Source organism: Salvia hispanica, chromosome 2 (genome assembly GCF_029641045.1).
Source record: "Salvia hispanica isolate PSC_SH4W2 chromosome 2, Shi_PSC_v1, whole genome shotgun sequence".
NCBI classification, from domain to species: domain Eukaryota; kingdom Viridiplantae; phylum Streptophyta; class Magnoliopsida; order Lamiales; family Lamiaceae; genus Salvia; species Salvia hispanica.
The window spans coordinates 61446189-61452916 of record NC_142693.1 but is presented as its reverse complement, the minus strand read 5'-3'; the positions used below and the strand labels follow the sequence as shown (position 1 = coordinate 61452916).

At 39.4% G+C, this 6728-nt stretch overlaps 1 pseudogene; it reads left to right on the top strand.

The window, feature by feature from the left end:
• The first annotated feature begins 839 nt into the window (after nucleotides 1-839).
• On the top strand, nucleotides 840-2297 carry LOC125199301 (aldehyde oxidase GLOX1 pseudogene; annotated as a pseudogene).
• Nucleotides 2298-6728: the final 4431 nt, after the last annotated feature.

The following is a 6728-nucleotide window of genomic DNA, read 5'->3' as shown; positions in this document are numbered from 1 at the left end:
AAAATACCAAAACTATAGAGAGAAAATTTTATAGAGCAACTTGTGTGTCGATCAACTTGCAATCTAGCATTTCAATTTCAAATAGAAGATTCAATACGTACTGATTCTGGTTTATAAACATTCATATTTTTAATCTGACTAATTTAATCCTTCCAAGTTCTTCATCTCAACTCTTATGGTGATGTAATCATGTAAATACATCACCTCAATATCAATGATAAAAATAGCTCAATTTCTAAACTAGCATCAATCAATCAAATTCTAAAAATGCCCTAAATTTGATTTCACACAACTTTTTAAAACAATTTACTAAAAGCAGAGTATCTATATGGTGATATATAGACAAAATGATTAAGTTTTTAGTTCATTTTTCGAACCAGACATTGCCAAAATAGAGACAACAGCACCCATGAGGCCATGAATCAATACCATGATCATGGCTAATTAAAATAGATACAGAGACATTTTTATTCTTTACACTTCATTTTTCAACCAGACATAGCCAAAAATTGAATTTCCGAGCTAAAGTTAATACCTTCTTAATCCAAAGACTCACACGTTAACACACCAACCAACCAATTAAACACCATACTTTACACAAAAGTACAAAAAAAAAATAAATTAATATTTTCTAGAAAACCTACTTATTAAACACACTACTAATCTACTATTCCTCTTTACTCAACTCAACACTCAAACACACAACATTCCTCTCATAAAAAACAATGGTTATGCTTATAGGTTGTTTCCTCGTACTAATCTCGTTTTCCCATCTCCCAGCCGCGGCGGCCGCGGGTGGTGGCAAGTGGAGCCTCCTCCGCTCCAACATCGGCGTCTCAGCAATGCACATGCAGCTTCTCAACAACGACCGCGTTGTCATCTTCGATCTCACCGACTACGGCCCCTCAAACATCTCCCTCCCCAACAACCACCGCTGCCGCAAAGCCCAATCCACCAACTGCACAGTACTCGACTGCACGGCGCATTCTGTTGAATACGACGTCGCATCCAACTCATTCCGGCCCCTCTTTGTCTCTACCTACACCTGGTGCTCCTCTGGCGCCACCACGCCAAATGGATCTCTCACGCAGACCGGTGGCTACCGCGACGGTTACCGCACCACCGGAGTGTTCGAACCGTGCAAAGACGGCTCATGCGACTGGCATGAGTTTAGCAACGCCCTCGCTCAGAGAAGATGGTACGCCACCAATCACATCTTTCCAGATGGCAGACAGATCATTTTTGGCGGGCGCGACATCTTCTCGTACGAGTTTTACCCGAAAAGGTCACAATTTAAGCGATCAATCGATTTGCCTTTCTTAAAGGAGACTCGAGATCCTGACATAGAAAACAATCTCTACCCCTTTGTTTTCCTGAATGTGGATGGAAATGTATTTCTCTTCACCAACAATCGAGCTGTCTTGTTCGATTACTTAAAGGGTATAGTGGTGAGAAATTACCCAACCATCCGTGGTGGGGATCCCAGAAACTACCCAAGTTCAGGTTTTGCAGTTCAGCTTCCGTTGCGGATAGATGCTCCCGCCATCACACCCGAAGTTCTGGAGACCATGCCTTTTCTCATAGTCATGGGTGACATGGTGCTCCTTCCTAATGGGAATGTCTTGATTATTAACGGCACAGGCGCTGACACGGCCGGCTGGATTATGGGGCATGAACCTGTGGTCACACCCCTCATTAAGAGACCCAGTAATCAGCCTAGGTCGAGATTCGAGGCACAAAGCGCCAGTTCTGTGCCTAGAATGTACCAATCCACCGCGATACTGCTTCGCAATGGCAATGTTCTGGTTAGTGGGAGCAATCCTAACGCTTATTACGCGTTTACTGCGGTGCATTATCCCACGGATTTGTTGATGGAAAGTTACTTACCGGAATACTTAGATCCGCAATTTACACCTTTGCGTCCCAACATTGTGTCCCCGGCTTCACATTCTCGAGTTGGGTACGGGCAGCAACTAGCCGTTGATTTCACCGTTGAAGCCGCGATAAATACATATTTTATTAGTGTTACAATGGTCGCGCCTCCCTTCACTACACATTCATTTTCAATGAACCAAAGGTTGCTCGTTCTCACCGGGGGCGTTGGGCGCATCGTGTCGCTTGGAGGAACTAATTATCGAGTGAAGGTTTCGACGCCGGGTTCGAAAATCCTTGCTCTGCCTGGTTACTATATTCTGTTTGTGGTTTACCAAGAAGTTCCTAGTTTAGGCATTTGGGTGCAAATCAGATAGGGGAAGAATTCTTCTTTTGTTCTAGGATGCTAATTGCATTCCATTTTAATAAAGAACATTAGATTTATTCCTACTCAGGGAGTGACGCATCACCATTCTGCGTCTTTCTTAATGAAACGCATGAAGATTGTGAGTTTTTACTTAGTGACGCATAAGATTTATGCGTTTTAGAGTGACGCATTACAGTTGTGCGTCTTTGACTAATGACGCATAACACTTATGCGTCTTTCACTAATGATGCATAATCCTTATTAGGGCTGGCAAATCGTGCGGATTGGGTCGCTATCGGGTCAACCCAATATCGACCCAATCTTAACGGGTCCCAACCCAACCCAAATCATCGTGTTCTTATCGTGTTCAATCCAAACATATTCGTGTCGGATTCGTGCGGATTTCATGTCATCCAAAAAAATATCGGTCGTGTCGGATTCGTGCGGATTTCGTGTCATCCAAAAAAATATTGGTCATCTTTTAATGATAGTAAGCTACTACAGAATATAAACGTTATACGATAACGACCGATATATGATATTAAATAATTAAAATTTAAAATTACACGATAAAATAAGATATTACTCCATCCGTCCCGCTTAAGATGACACGTTTTTCTTTTTAGTTTGTCCCAACTAAGATGACATATATCCTTTTTTGGTAACTTTCTCTCTCCAATTAATACACTCAACCACTTTTTCTCACTCCTATTAAAATATTCATCTTTCTTTATCCCTCTACTTTATACTTACACCCACCTTCTCTCTCTCCAATTAAACACTTTAATCAATAACTCCTAAAACTCCGTGTCGGCTAAGCAATGTGTCATCTTAGCCGGGACGGAGGAAGTACAAAATTAAAATAATTAATTTAAATAATGTTTAAATCCAAATAATGAAATTAAAGTATATTAAAATTAAATCTAACAAATAAAGTTAAAATAATTACTTTTGAATAAAATTTAAGTATGCAGTAATATTTTTTTATCGTAAAAATAATAATATTAATCATGTTTTTACTAATAAAATTATAATTATAATATTTTTTAATTAATAAAAATAATTAAAATTAAAATTTAATACATTATTTTAATTAATAAAAATAATCAAAATAAAAAAAAATTCTTAACGGATAACCCAACCCGACACGCATCCGACCCAACCCAACTCAAAATTTTTGGGTTCTTATTGGGTCGACCCTATAAGGACCCAAATCTTAAACGTGCATGTTCTTGTCGGGTTAAATTCGTGCGGATTCATGTCGGATCAAAAAATTCCAGCCCTAGTCCTCATGCTTCTTTGGGTGAATTTTAAAAGTCGGGCAGAAGCAGCAGAAATCACTTCCAAATCGCGGAGCAGAGGCAGCAGCGGCAACTTTCAAGCTTTCATCCGGCGATTTCTAGCTTTTTCTAGCGAATTTCAACCGTTTGCAAACATATTCCAGTAATTGTTCTTCAATTTGGCTACATCCATCCTTTATTGCTTAATTTGTGTAGGTTTTCCCTAATTTAGCAAAATTAGGATTTATGATGAAATTGATGGATTTAGGGTTGATTTTTTTTTTTTTTTTTTTTTTTTGCCTATTTGTGTGTTTCACATGTATATAATTCAACGGGTAGAAGTAAGTGATTCAATTTTTTGTAATTGCGCCCCTTTTTACAAAGCTAAAAATTGAATCTTGGTTATGTTTTCAAATTGGAATATAGTTTGCTATTTTTCAATTGAAGTTGCAATTTAAGTTGGATTGTTGAGTTTTTATGATAAAAATAGAATCTTGGTTGTGTTCTACAATATTTTTCAAATTTTTGTTATAGTTATTCATTGTTCTTCCTTACTAAAGATTGTAGTTTGTCGCATAAATTTTTTTTAATTACTTTTTGAGGTATTTGAGTGCTATGTAGATATTAAGTTGTTGATGAATATTTAGTTTTGTTAATGACATCTCTGATTCATATGTTGGAGGTTATTGGATATGTAGATTTTCAACTTATGCTATGTTGTATGATTGATGATTGTTGATGAATATGTTTGTTTTTCTGGGTGAATATTTTGAAGCAAATGGCATCTTCAAGTTCCGAAACACAGTTATGTTATGGATCTGAGGATCCATCACTACTCTTTCATCAAAACGAACACATTTCAGCCTCATTGTTGGCAAATGGCACATCAAATGTTTTTAGAGTTCGTCGAACGGAAAGTAAGGTTTGGGCAGTGCAAATACATGAAAATGTGAAGTATTGGCTGGATGTATGGGGTTTCAAAGGCGTGTTGGAATGTAATAGGCCGATGAGGATGGATAACAAGCTTATCACTTCCTTGATCGAGCGCTGCAGGCCTGAGACACACTCTCTCCACGTTTGCCACTTACCACAACTGCACGGCGAATCCAGATACTTGACTATTTGAACATTGTTTTCCTTTGACACTCCATTTTCTATTCTTCCTCGAGTTCGGACATGGTACTTCCCTATATCTCGGTCAATTACAGTAATGTAATGTTTTCACCCCTTTGAGTCATTCTTAGCAAGCATGTCCCTCGCCTACGGTGTTAACTCACCTTCGGTGTGTTCTATTTTTGTCTTCTTCTACACCCACCATTGCACCGTCCTCCAAAATGTCAAATCAACCAAAGCTCTAATTGGCAACACTCTCACACCCCTCAACACGTTGTTGTAGCACTCCGACATGTTTGTTGTGGGCACTCCCCATCTAAGTCCACCATCGTAGCATAGTGACCAACATTCTTTTGTAATCCTACTGAGCATTCGCATCATACCACGGCTGACATCAGATAGTGCTCGACTTCTTCTGTCAAATTTACGTACCTGAGTACTGACCCCCAACTTCCAGATCATGGCCTTCACACTGGGCCCCTTGTGCTTCTTCGACACATTTGCCCTCACATGGACCAACCAAAATTTGTAGTGTATCTGCGGGGCCTTTTTCATGATTTCAGATTCCATTGCATTGAAGATTCCTTTATGCCTGTCTAATATAATGCACATCTACCTCTCGTATTTCACGACATGAGTTCTTACATGGTCCAAAAACCACGACCAACTGTCTTTGGTTTCTTCATCCACCACGCCATATGCAATAGTCAAACATGTCTTGTTTGCATCAAAACCACAAGCAACAAGTAGCTTACTGATAAGGCTAATTTCATGCATTGGTTATGGGGTTAAAATTCTATAATTTCCCAGGTCTAACACAAATTTTAAGCCAAATGTGTAGAGGAAATTGCCAGATCCAGGAAGAAGGAGAAAATCGCCTGGAAAAGGAAGCTGGCAGAGAAAGTGAGCGAAATAGAGAAGTTACCAGACGACGGAGCAGCCGAGAAAAGGGCAGAATGGGGATTACAAGGAAGACTCTAGAAGCTCCATCCCATATAAATAAGAGCATGCGGCACACGAGAAAAGCATCCATCACCTCTTAGCTCTTAGCTCAGCTTTTCTCACTCTACACACACACATTGGGGAAAATCAGTTCGGGGGGTTTATGGTTACAAATTTCATCGGAGCTGTGCAACACCGTCTCCACGGGAGGCGAAGATACAATCTGTTCTGTTTTAAGTTTACGTTCCCGAATTTCCCGAGTCTTCGTTGTTCGAAGCTCGACCGTATTCTGTTAAATTTCTGTTGGATATTGCACTATTTTGCTATGGAATTTACTGTTATGGTTTTGTTTCATGTTATCGCCGTATTTTCTGTTTACTTTGGATGTTTTCGCGATTGATCTGAGTTTGGAGTTGAATTGTGTGGAGATCGTGGTGGATTGTTTGAATCTGGTTAAATTTGTGTGATCGGAGATCGGGATTGCTGTGGTTTGTCGAGGGAAGCTTGGATCCGGAGTGGATGAAGCGTCCAGTGTTTGGATTTGCTTATATCTGCATGGTTTTGATGTTTAAATTCTGTTTTCTTATTTACCTCGTCTAGGGATAGTAGATCTGCTTAAGTTTCAGTAGTTAATCGTAGTAATCGGTTTAATCTAGCTTGCTATGTTCCGTTTTGTGTTTTGCCCTGTATTTCCTCTGCATTTTGTGATCAAGGTTTTTGAGAAGATGAAGTCACTGTTAGTTAAGCCTTTAGTTAGTTAATCTGCAGCTTTTCATTCGTACTCTGCTATTTTGGGAAATGGTCCCCACGATTCAATTTTCCTCTGTCTAGGTTAGTTTTGGGAAGTCGTTTACTAGGTCTGGTAATTATTTTCATTGGAGAGTGATCCTGAGTACATCTTGTTAATCGTCATGCATGTTTCTGTCATTCTTGCCTAGATCTAGCTGTTAGAATAGAGCATTTCATTTCCCGAGCCTAGGAATCTAATCTCAACCCCAAAAATGCGTGGCAGCAGCCAAAAATAGTTTCCAGATCTTCTCACAATGTTTACTTACGCATCCATCTCTGTGGGATTCGATCCCTACTTCCTTATACTAATTCTTTTTAGAACAGTGGGTTGAGGGTTTTGAAAAGCAGGAAGTGATTGTGTGCCC